This window comes from Triticum dicoccoides, chromosome 6A, assembly GCF_002162155.2.
Source record: "Triticum dicoccoides isolate Atlit2015 ecotype Zavitan chromosome 6A, WEW_v2.0, whole genome shotgun sequence".
Lineage (NCBI taxonomy): Eukaryota > Viridiplantae > Streptophyta > Magnoliopsida > Poales > Poaceae > Triticum > Triticum dicoccoides.
The window spans coordinates 318,156,237-318,168,100 of record NC_041390.1 but is presented as its reverse complement, the minus strand read 5'-3'; positions in this window follow the sequence as shown (position 1 = coordinate 318,168,100).

Here is an 11,864-nt window from a genome sequence, read left to right as displayed (position 1 = left end):
TACCATTGTCGAAATGTCTTGTAACCGGGATTCCGAGTCTGATCGGGTCTTCATGGGAGAAGGAATATCCTTCGTTAACCGTGAGAGCTTGTGATGGGCTAAGTTGGGACACCCCTGCAGGGTTTTGAACTTTAGAAATCCATGCCCGCGGTTATAGGCAGATCCGAATTTGTTAATATCTGGTTGTAGAAAACCTGACACTTAACTTAGTTAAAATGAATCAACCGCGTGTGTAGCCGTGATGGTCTCTTTCCGGCGGAGTTCGGAAAGTGAACATGGTCTTGTGTTATGCTTGAACGTAGGTAGTTTCGGGATCACTTCTTGATCATTTATAGCTTCTCGACTATGCTTTGCTTCTCTTCTCGCTCTCTTTTGCGTAAGTTAGCCACCATATATGCTTAGTGCTTTGCTACAGCTCACCTCACTCCCCCATTCCCACCTTTAAGCTTAAATAGTCTTGATCGCGAGGGTGTGAGAATGCTGAGTCCCTGTGATTCACAGATACTTACAAACAGATGCAGGTGCTGATGATGGCAGTGCAGGGAACGCTACCGAACTCAAGTGGGAGTTCGACGAGGATTTGGGCCGTTACTATGTTTCTTTTCCGGATGATTAGTAGAGGATCCCAGTTGGGATGATCGGGGATCTAGCATTTGGGTTGTCTTTCTTTATTTTGGTTCCGTTGTCGGACCTTCATTGTATTCTGGATGATGTATGATATATTTATGTGTTGTGTGAAGTGGCGAATGTAAGCCGACTCTTTATCCCTTTCTTATTCAGTACGTGGGATGTGTAAATATTACCCCTCTTGCGACAGACATACCATGCGGCTGTGCCTCTAAGTCGTGCCCCGACATGTGGGAGATATACCCGCATTGTGGGTGTTACATGCAAACATTGAGATACCTGGTTTTTAAATTCTAGTAAATCCAAAACTCGTCTGTAATTCATGAAACTTGGCATGCTATCATGGAGTGGCATCAACATCTCGTGGTAAAGTTTTTGTCCCATTTGGGGCAGGTTTGGGTATATCCTTCTCACAAACCAGAGCTTCTCACAACAAGCATGATGCTTTTGGTAGGAAACGCCCCAACTTTGGGGGCGAAATGATATCCACTGCCTCTAATTGCTTTCAAAATTTTCTTGTGTCAACATAGAACAACAGGAGTGTTGTGTTATTTTTTGTGATTTTTCTAGGTCCGTTTGGACATTTTTATGCATTAAGTTAGTTTTCAATGCATTTATGTGGATAATTCAAATTTGAACTGCATGCACATGCTCCGGTGCACATAAATTGGTTGAAAAATCAAATCTTTGGTCCTTGGGTTCATGCTTAGGTCCCATGCAAGAAATGGGAATGAATGTCAAGCACCATGCCACCGCCACTCAGCCGCAAACATTGAGATACCTAGTTATTAAATTATAGTAAATCCAAAACTCGTCTGAAATTCATGAAACTTGGCATGCTATCATGGAGCGGCATCAACATGCCATGGTAAAGTTTTTGTCCCATTTGGGGCAGGTTTGGGTATATGCTTCTCACAAACCAGAGCTTCCCAGAACAAGAATGATGGTTTCGGTAGGGAACACCCCATCTTTGGGGGCGAAACGATACCAATTGCCTCTAATTGCTTTCCAACTTTTTCTCGTGTCAACATAGAACATCAGGAGTGTTATGTCATTTTTTGTGATTTTTCGGGGTTCGTTTAGACATTTCTATGCATTAAGTGAGTTTTCAATGCATTTATGTGCATAATTCAAATTTGAACTACATGCACATGCTCCAGTGCATATAAATTGGTTAAAAAATCAAATCTTTGTTCCTTGGGTGCATGCTTAAGTCCCATGCAAGAAATTGGAATGAATGTCAAGCACCGTGCCATCGTGACTCGACCGCTAACATTGAGATACCTGGTTTTTTAATTCTAGTAAATACAAATCTCGTCTGTAATTCATGAAACTTGGCATGCTATCATGGAGCGGCATCAACATGCTGTGGTAAAGTTTTTGTCCCATTTGGGGCAGGTTTGGGTATATGCTTCTCAATAACCAGAGCTTCTCACAACAAGCATGATGGTTTCGGTAGGGAACGCCCCAACTTTGGGGGCGAAACGATATCCATTGCCTGTAATTGCTTTAAATTTTTTTCTCATGTCAACATAGAACAACACGAGTGTTGTGTTATTTTTTGTGATTTTTCGGGGTAAGTTTGGACATTTTTATGCGTTAAGTTAGTTTTCAATGCATTTATGTGCATAATTCAAATTTGAACTGCATGCACATGCTCTGGTGCATATAAATTGGTTGAAAAATCAAATCTTTGGTCCTTGGGTTCATGCTTAGGTCCCATGCAAGAAATGGGAATGAATGTCAAGCACCGTGCCACCGTCACTCGGCCGAAAGATTGAGATACCTGGTTTTTAAATTCTAGTAAATCCAAAACTCGTCTGAAATTCATGAAACTTGGCATGCTATCATGGAGCGGCATCAACACGCCGTGGTAAAGTTTTTGTCCCATTTGGGGCAGGTTTGGATATATGCTTCTCACAAACCAGAGCTTCTCACAACAAGCATGATGCTTTTGGTAGGAAACGCCCCAACTTTGGGGGAGAAACGATATCCACTGCCTCTAATTGCCTTCAAAATTTTCTTGTGTCAACATAGAACAACAGGAGTGTTGTGTTATTTTTTGTGATTTTTCCGGGTTCGTTTGGACATTTTTATGCATTAAGTGATTTTTCAATGCATTTATGTGCATAATTCAAATTTGAACTACATGCACATGCTCCGCTGCATATAAATTGGTTGAAAAATCAAGTCTTTGGTCCTTGGGTGCATGCTTAGGTCCCATGCAAGAAATGGGAATGAATGTCAAGCATCGTGCCACCGTCACTCGGCCGCAAACATTGAGATACCTAGTTATTAAATTCTAGTAAATCCAAAACTCGTCAGATTTGGGTATATGGAAGTTGGCATGCTATCATGGAGCGGCATTAACATGTTGTGGTAAAGTTTTTGTCCCATTTGGGTCAGGTTTGGGTATATGCTTCTCACAAACCAGAGCTTCCCACAACAAGCATGATGGTTTCGATAGGGAACGCCCCATCTTTGGGGGCGAAACGATATCCATTGCCTCTAATTGCTTTCAAATTTTTTCTCGTGTCAACATAGAACAACAAGAGTGTTGTGCTATTTTTTGTGATTTTTCGGGGTTCGTTTGGACATTTTTATGCATTAAGTGAGTTTTCAATGCTATCATGGAGCGGCATCAACACGCCGTGGTAAAGTTTTTGTCCCATTTGGGGCAGGTTTGGATATATGCTTCTCACAAACCAGAGCTTCTCACAACAAGCATGATGCTTTTGGTAGGAAACGCCCCAACTTTGGGGGCGAAACGATATCCATTGCCTGTAATTTCTTTCAAATTTTTTCTTGTGTCAACATGGAACAACTGGATTGTTCTGTTATTTTTTGTGATTTTTCGGGGTTCATTTGGACATTTTTATGCATTAAGTGAGTTTTCAATGCATTTATGTGCATAATTCAAATTTGAACTACATGCAGATGCTCCGGTGCATAAAAATTGGTTGAAAAATCAAATCTTTGGTCCTTGGCTGCGTGCTTATGTCCCATGCAAGAAATGGGAGCGAATGTCAAGCACCGTGCCACCGTCACTCAGCCGTAAACATTGAGATACCTGGTTTTAAATTCTAGTAAATCTAAAACTCGTCTGTAATTCATGAAACTTGGCATGCTATCATGGAGCGGCATCAACATGCCGTGGTAAAGTTTTTGTCCAATTTGGGGCAGGTTTGGGAATATTCTTCTCACAAACCAGTGCTTCTCACAACAAGCATGATGGTTTCGGTAGGGAACGCCCCAACTTTGGGGGCGAAACGATTTCCATTGCCTCTAATTGCTTTAAAGAAAATTCTCATGTCAACATAGAACAACATGACTGTTGCGTTATTTTTTGTGATTTTTCGGAGTTTTATTGGACATTTTTATGCATTAAGTGAGCTTTCAATGCATTTATGTGCATAATTCAAATTTGAACTGCATGCACATGCTCCAGTGCATATAAATTGGTTAAAAAATCAAATATTTGGTTCTTGAGTTCATGCTTAGGTCCCATGCAAGAAATGGGAATGAATGTCAAGCACCGTGCCACTGTCACTCGGCCGCTAAGATTGAGATACCTGGTTCTTAAATTCTAGTAAATCCAAAACTCGTCTGAAATTCGTGAAACTTGGCATGCTATCATGGAGCGCCATCAACGTGCCGTGGTAAGGTTTTTGTCCCATTTGGAACAGGTTTGGGTATATGCTTCTCACAAACCAAAGCTTCTTACAACAAGCATGATGCTTTTGTTAGCGAAAGCCCCAACTTTGGGGGAGAAACGATATCCATTGCCTCTAATTGCTTTCAAAATTTTTCTTCTGTCAACATACGACAACATGATTGTTGTGTTATTTTTTGTGATTTTTTTGGGGTTGTTTGGACATTTTTATGCGTTAAGTGAGTTTTCAATGCATTTATGTGCATAATTCAAATTTGAACTGCATGCACATGCTCCGGTGCATATAAATTGGTTGAAAAGTCAAATCTTTGGTCCTTGGGTGCATGCTTAGGACCCATGCAAGAAATGGGAATGAATGTCAAGCACCGTGCCACCGTCACTCGTCCGCTAACATTGAGATACTTGGTTTTTAAATTCTAGTAAATCCGAAACTCGTCTGTAATTCATGAAACTTGGCATGCTATCATGGAGCGACATCAACATACCGTGTTAAAGTTTTTGTCCCATTTGGGGCAGGTTTGGGTATATGATTCTCACAAACCAGAGCTTCTCACAACAAGCATGACGGTTTCGGTAGGGAACGCACCAACTTTGGGGCGAAACGATCTCCATTGCCTCTAATTGCTTTAACAAAATTTCTCATGTCAACATAGAACAACATGAGTGTTGTGTTGTTTTTTGTGTTTTTTGGGGTTCGTTTGGACATTTTTATGCATTAAGTTAGTTTTCAATGCATTTATGTGCATAATTCTAATTTGAACTGCATGCACATGCTCCGGTGCATATAAATAGGTTGAAAAATCAAATCTTTGGTCCTTGGGTTCATGCTTAGGTCCCATGCAAGAAATGGGAATGAATATCAAGCACCATGCCACCGTCACTCGGCCGCAAACATTGAGATACCTGGTTTTTAAATTATAGTAAATCCAAAACTCATCATAAATTCATGAAACATGGCATGCTATCATGGAGCGACATCAACATGCCGTGGTAAAAGTTTTTGTCCCATTTGGGGCAGGTTTGGGTATATGCTTCTCACAAACCAGAGCTTTTCAGAACAAGCATGATGGTTTCGGTAGGGAACGCCCCAACTTTGGGGGCGAAACGATATCCATTGCCTCTAATTTCTTTAAAAAAAATTCTCATGTCAACATAGAACAACAGGAGTGTTGTGTTATTTTCTATGATTTTTCGGGGTTCGTTTGGACATTTTTATGCATTAAGTGAGTTTTCAATTCATTTATGCACATAATTCAAATTTGAACTACATGCACATGCTACAGTGCATATAAATTGGTTGAAAAATCAAATCTTTGGTCCTTGGGTGGATGTTTAAGTCCCATGCAAGAAACGTGAATGAACGTCAAGCACGGTGCCACCGTCACTCGGCCGCAAACATTCAGATACCTGGTTTCTAAATTCTAGTAAATCCAAAACTTGTCTGTAATTCATGAAACTATGCATGCGATCATGGATCGGCATCAACATGCCGTGGTAAAGTTTTTGTCCCATTTGGCGCAGGTTTGGGTATATGCTTCTCACAAACCAGAGTTTCTCACAACAAGCATGATGGTTTCTGTAGGGAACGCTCGAACTTTGGGGGCGAAATGATATCTGTTGCCTCTAATTGCTTTAGATTTTTTTTCGTGTCAACATAGAACAACACGAGTGTTGTGTTATTTTTTGATTTTTCGGGGTTCGTTTGGACATTTCTATGTGTTAAGTTAGTTTTCAATGCATTTATGTGCATAATTCAAATTTGAACTGCATGCACATGCTTCGGTGCATATAAATTCGTTGAAAAATCAAATCTTTGGTCCTTGGGTTCATGCTTAGGTCCCATGCAAGAGATGGGAATGAATGTCAAGCATCGTGCCACTGTCACTCGGCCGCTAAGATTGAGATACCTGGTTTTTAAATTCTAGTAAATCCAAAACTCGTCTGAAATTGATGAAACTTGGCATGCTATCATGGAGCGGCATAAACATGTCGTGGTAAAGTTTTTGTCCCATTTGGGGCAGGTTTGGGTATCTGCTTCTCACAAACCAGAGCTTCTCACAACAAGCATGATGCTTTTGGTAGGGAACGCCCCAACTTTGGGGGCGAAATGATATCCATTGCCTCTAATTGCTTTCAAATTTTTTCTCATGTCAACATAGAACAACATGAGTGTTGTGTTATTTTTTGTGATTTTTCGGGGTTCGTTTGGAGATATTTATGCATTAAGTGAGTTTTCAATGCATTTATGTACATAATTCAAATTTGAACTACATGCACATGCTCCCGTGCGTATAAATTGGTTGAAAAATCAAATATTTGGTCCTTGGGTGCATGCTTAGGACCCTTACAAGAAATGGGAATGAATGCCAAGCACCGTGCCATCGTCACTCAGCCGTAAACATTGAGATACCTGGTTTTTAAACTCTAGTAAATCCTGAACTCATCTATAATTCATGAAACTTGGCATGCTATCATGGAGCGGCATCAACATGTTGTGGTAAAGTTTTTGTCCCATTTGGGGCGGGTTTGGGTATATGTTCTCACAACAACCATGATGGTTTCGGTAGGGAACGCCCCAACTTTGGGGGCGAAATGATATCCATTGCCTCTAATTGCTTTAAATTTTTTTCTCCTCTCAACATAGAACAACACGAGTGTTGTGTTTTTTTGTGATTTTTTGGGGTTCGTTTAGAGTTTTTTATGCATTTAAGTGAGTTTCAATACATTTATGTGCATAATTCAAATTTGAACTACATGCACATGCTTCGGTGCATATAAATTGGTTGAATAATCAAATCTTTGGTCCTTGGGTGCATGCTCAGGTCCCATGCAAGAAATGGGAATGAATGTCAAGCACCGTGCCAGTATCACTCGGCCGCAAACATTGAGATACCTGGTTTTTTAATTCTAGTAAATCCAAAACTCGTCTGAAATTCATGAAACTTGGCATGCTATCATGCAGCGGCGTCAACATGCCGTGGTAATGTTTTTGTCCCATTTTGTGCAGGTTTTGGTATATGATTCTCACAAACCAGAGCTTCTCACAACAACCATGAGGGTTTCGCTAGGGACACCCCAACTTTGGGGACGAAACGATATCCATCGCCTCTAAATGTTTCAATTTTTTTCTCATGTCAACATAGAACAACAGGTGTGTTGTGTTATTTTTTGGGGTTTGTTTGGACATTTTTATGCATGGAGTGAGTTTTCAATGCATTTATGTGCATAATTCAAATTTGAACTACATACACATGCTCCGGTGCATATAAATTGGTTGACAAATCAAATCTTTGGTCCTTGGGTGCATGCTTAGGTCCCATGCAAGAAATGGGAATGAATGTCAAGCACCGTGCCACCGTCACTCGGGTGCAAACATTGAGATACCTGGTTTTTAAATTCTAGTAAATCCAAAACTCGTCAGAAATTCATAAAAGTTGGCATACTATCATGGAGCGGCATCAACACGCCGTGGTAAAGTTTTTGTCCCATTTGGGGTAGGTTTGGGTATATGCTTCTCACAAACCAGAGCTTCTCACAACAACCATGATGGTTTCGCTAGGGACGCTCCAACTTTGGGGACGAAACGATATCCATCGCCTCTAAATGTTTCAATTTTTTTCTCGTGTCAACATAGAACAACAGGTGTGTTGTGTTATTTTTGGGGTTCGTTTGGACATTTTTATGCATTGAGTGAGTTTTCAATGCATCTATGTGCATAATTCAAATTTGAACTACATACACATGCTCCGGTGCATACAAATTGGTTCACAAATCAAATCTTTGGTCCTTGGGTGCATGCTTAGGTCCCATGCAAGAAATGGGAATGAATGTCAAGCACCGTGCCACCGTCACTCGGGTGCAAACATTGAGATACCTGGTTTTTAAATTCTAGTAAATCCAAAACTCGTCAGAAATTCATAAAAGTTGGCATGCTATCATGGAGCGGCATCAACACGCCGTGGTAAAGTTTTTATCCCATTTGGGTCAGGTTTGGGTATATGCTTCTCACAACAAGCATGCTGGTTTCGGTTGGGAACACCTCATCTTTGGGGGCGAAACGATATCCATTGCCTCTAATTGCTTTCAAAAAAAATTCCGTGTCAACATAGAACAACATGAATGTTGTGTTATTTTTTGTGATTTTTCGGGGTTTGCTTGGACATTTTTATGCATTAAGTGAGTTTTCAAAGCATTTATGTGCATAATTCAAATTTGATCTACAGGCACATGCTCCGTTCCAGATAGATTGGTTGAAAATCAAATCTTTGGTCCTTGGTTGCATGCTTTGGTCCCATGCATGAAATGGGAATGAATGTCAAGCACCATGCCACCGTCTCTCGGCCGCAAACATTGAGATACCTTGTTTTAAAGTCTAGTAAATCCAAAACTCATCTGAAATTGACGAAACTTGGCATGCTATCATGGAGCGGCATCAACATGCCGTGGTAAAGTTTTTGTCCCATTTGGGGCAGGTTTGGGTATATGCTTCTCACAAACCGGAGCTTCTCACAAGAAGCATGATTGTTTTGGTAGGGAACGCCCCAACTTTGGGGGCGAAATGATATCCATTGCCTCTAATTGCTTTAAATTTTTTTCTCCTCTCAACATAGAACAACACGAGTGTTGTGTTTTTTTGTGATTTTTTGGGGTTCGTTTAGAGTTTTTTATGCATTTAAGTGAGTTTCAATACATTTATGTGCATAATTCAAATTTGAACTACATGCACATGCTTCGGTGCATATAAATTGGTTGAATAATCAAATCTTTGGTCCTTGGGTGCATGCTCAGGTCCCATGCAAGAAATGGGAATGAATGTCAAGCACCGTGCCAGTATCACTCGGCCGCAAACATTGAGATACCTGGTTTTTTAATTCTAGTAAATCCAAAACTCGTCTGAAATTCATGAAACTTGGCATGCTATCATGCAGCGGCGTCAACATGCCGTGGTAATGTTTTTGTCCCATTTTGTGCAGGTTTTGGTATATGATTCTCACAAACCAGAGCTTCTCACAACAACCATGAGAGTTTCGCTAGGGACACCCCAACTTTGGGGACGAAACGATATCCATCGCCTCTAAATGTTTCAATTTTTTTCTCATGTCAGCATAGAACAACAGGTGTGTTGTGTTATTTTTTGGGGTTTGTTTGGACATTTTTATGCATTGAGTGAGTTTTCAATGCATTTATGTGCATAATTCAAATTTGAACTACATACACATGCTCCGGTGCATATAAATTGGTTGACAAATCAAATCTTTGGTCCTTGGGTGCATGCTTAGGTCCCATGCAAGAAATGGGAATGAATGTCAAGCATCGTGCCACCGTCACTTGGGTGCAAACATTGAGATACCTGGTTTTTAAATTCTAGTAAATCCAAAACTCGTCAGAAATTCATAAAAGTTGGCATACTATCATGGAGCGGCATCAACATGCCGTGGTAAAGTTTTTGTCCCATTTGGGGTAGGTTTGGGTATATGCTTCTCACAAACCAGAGCTTCTCACAACAACCATGATGGTTTCGCTAGGGACGCCCCAACTTTGGGGACGAAACGATATCCTTCGCCTCTAAATGTTTCAATTTTTTTCTCGTGTCAACATAGAACAACAGGTGTGTTGTGTTATTTTTGGGGTTCGTTTGGACATTTTTATGCATTGAGTGAGTTTTCAATGCATTTATGTGCATAATTCAAATTTGAACTACATACACATGCTCCAGTGCATACAAATTGGTTCAAAAATCAAATCTTTGGTCCTTGGGTGCATGCTTAGGTCCCATGCAAGAAATGGGAATGAATGTCAAGCACCGTGCCACCGTCACTCGGGTGCAAACATTGAGATACCTGGTTTTTAAATTCTAGTAAATCCAAAACTCGTCAGAAATTCATAAAAGTTGGCATGCTATCATGGAGCGGCATCAACACGCCATGGTAAAGTTTTTATCCCATTTGGGTCAGGTTTGGGTATATGCTTCTCACAACAAGCATGCTGGTTTCGGTTGGGAACGCCTCATCTTTGGGGGCGAAACGATATCCATTGCCTCTAATTGCTTTCAAAAAAAATTCCGTGTCAACATAGAACAACATGAATGTTGTGTTATTTTTTGTGATTTTTCGGGGTTTGCTTGGACATTTTTATGCATTAAGTGAGTTTTCAAAGCATTTATATGCATAATTCAAATTTGATCTACAGGCACATGCTCCGTTCCAGATAGATTGGTTGAAAATCAAATCTTTGGTCCTTGGTTGCATGCTTTGGTCCCATGCATGAAATGGGAATGAATGTCAAGCACCATGCCACCGTCTCTCGTCCGCAAACATTGAGATACCTTGTTTTAAAGTCTAGTAAATCCAAAACTCATCTGAAATTGACGAAACTTGGCATGCTATCATGGAGCGGCATCAACATGCCGTGGTAAAGTTTTTGTCCCATTTGGGGCAGGTTTGGGTATATGCTTCTCACAAACCGGAGCTTCTCACAAGAAGCATGATTGTTTTGGTAGGGAACGCCCCAACTTTGGGGGCGAAACGATATCCAATGCCTCTAATTGCTTTCAAAAAAATTCTCGTGTCATCATAGAACAACGGGAGTGTTGTGTTATTTTTTGTGATTTTTCGGGGTTCGTTTGGACATTTTTATGCATTAAGTGAGTTTTCAATGCTTTTATGTGCATAATTCAAATTTGAACTACATGCACATGCTCTAGTGCATATAAATTGGATGAAAAATCAAATGCTTGGTCCTTCGGTGCATACTTAGGTCCCATGCAAGAAATGGGAATGAATGTCAAGCACCGTGCCACCGTCACTCAGCCGATAACATTGAGATACCTGGTTTTTAAATTCTAGTAAATCCAAAACTTGTCTGTAATTCATGAAACTTGGCATGCTATCATGGAGTGGCATCAAGATGGCGTTGTAAAGTTTTTGTCCCATTTGGGGCAGGTTTGGGTATATGCTTCTCACGACCCAGATCTTCTCACAAGAAGCATGATGGTTTCGATAGGGAACACCCCAACTTTGGGGGCGAAACGATATCCATTGCCTCAAATTGCTTTCAAATTTTTTCTTGTGTCAATATAGAACAACAGGAGTGTTGTGTTATTTTTTGTGATATTTCGGGGTTCGTTTGCACATTTTTATGCATTAAGTGAGTTTTCAGTGCATTTATGTGCATAATTCAAATTTGAACTGCATGCACATGCTCCGGTGCATATAAATTGGTTGAAAAAACAAATTTTTCGTCCTTGGGTTCATGCTCAGGTCCCATGCAAGAAATGGGAATGAATTTCAAGCATCGTGCCACTGTCACTCGGCCGCTAAGATTGAGATACCTGGTTTTTAAATTCTAGTAAATCCAAAACTCGTCTGAGATCCATGAAACATGGCATGCTATCATGGAGAGGCATCAACATGCCGTGGTACAGTTTTTGTCCCATTTGGGGCACGTTTGGGTATATGATTCTCACAAACCAGAGGTTGTCACAACAAGCAAGATGGTTTTGGTAGGGCACGCCCCAACTTTGGGTGCAAAACGATATCCATTGCCTCTAAATGCTTTCATGTTT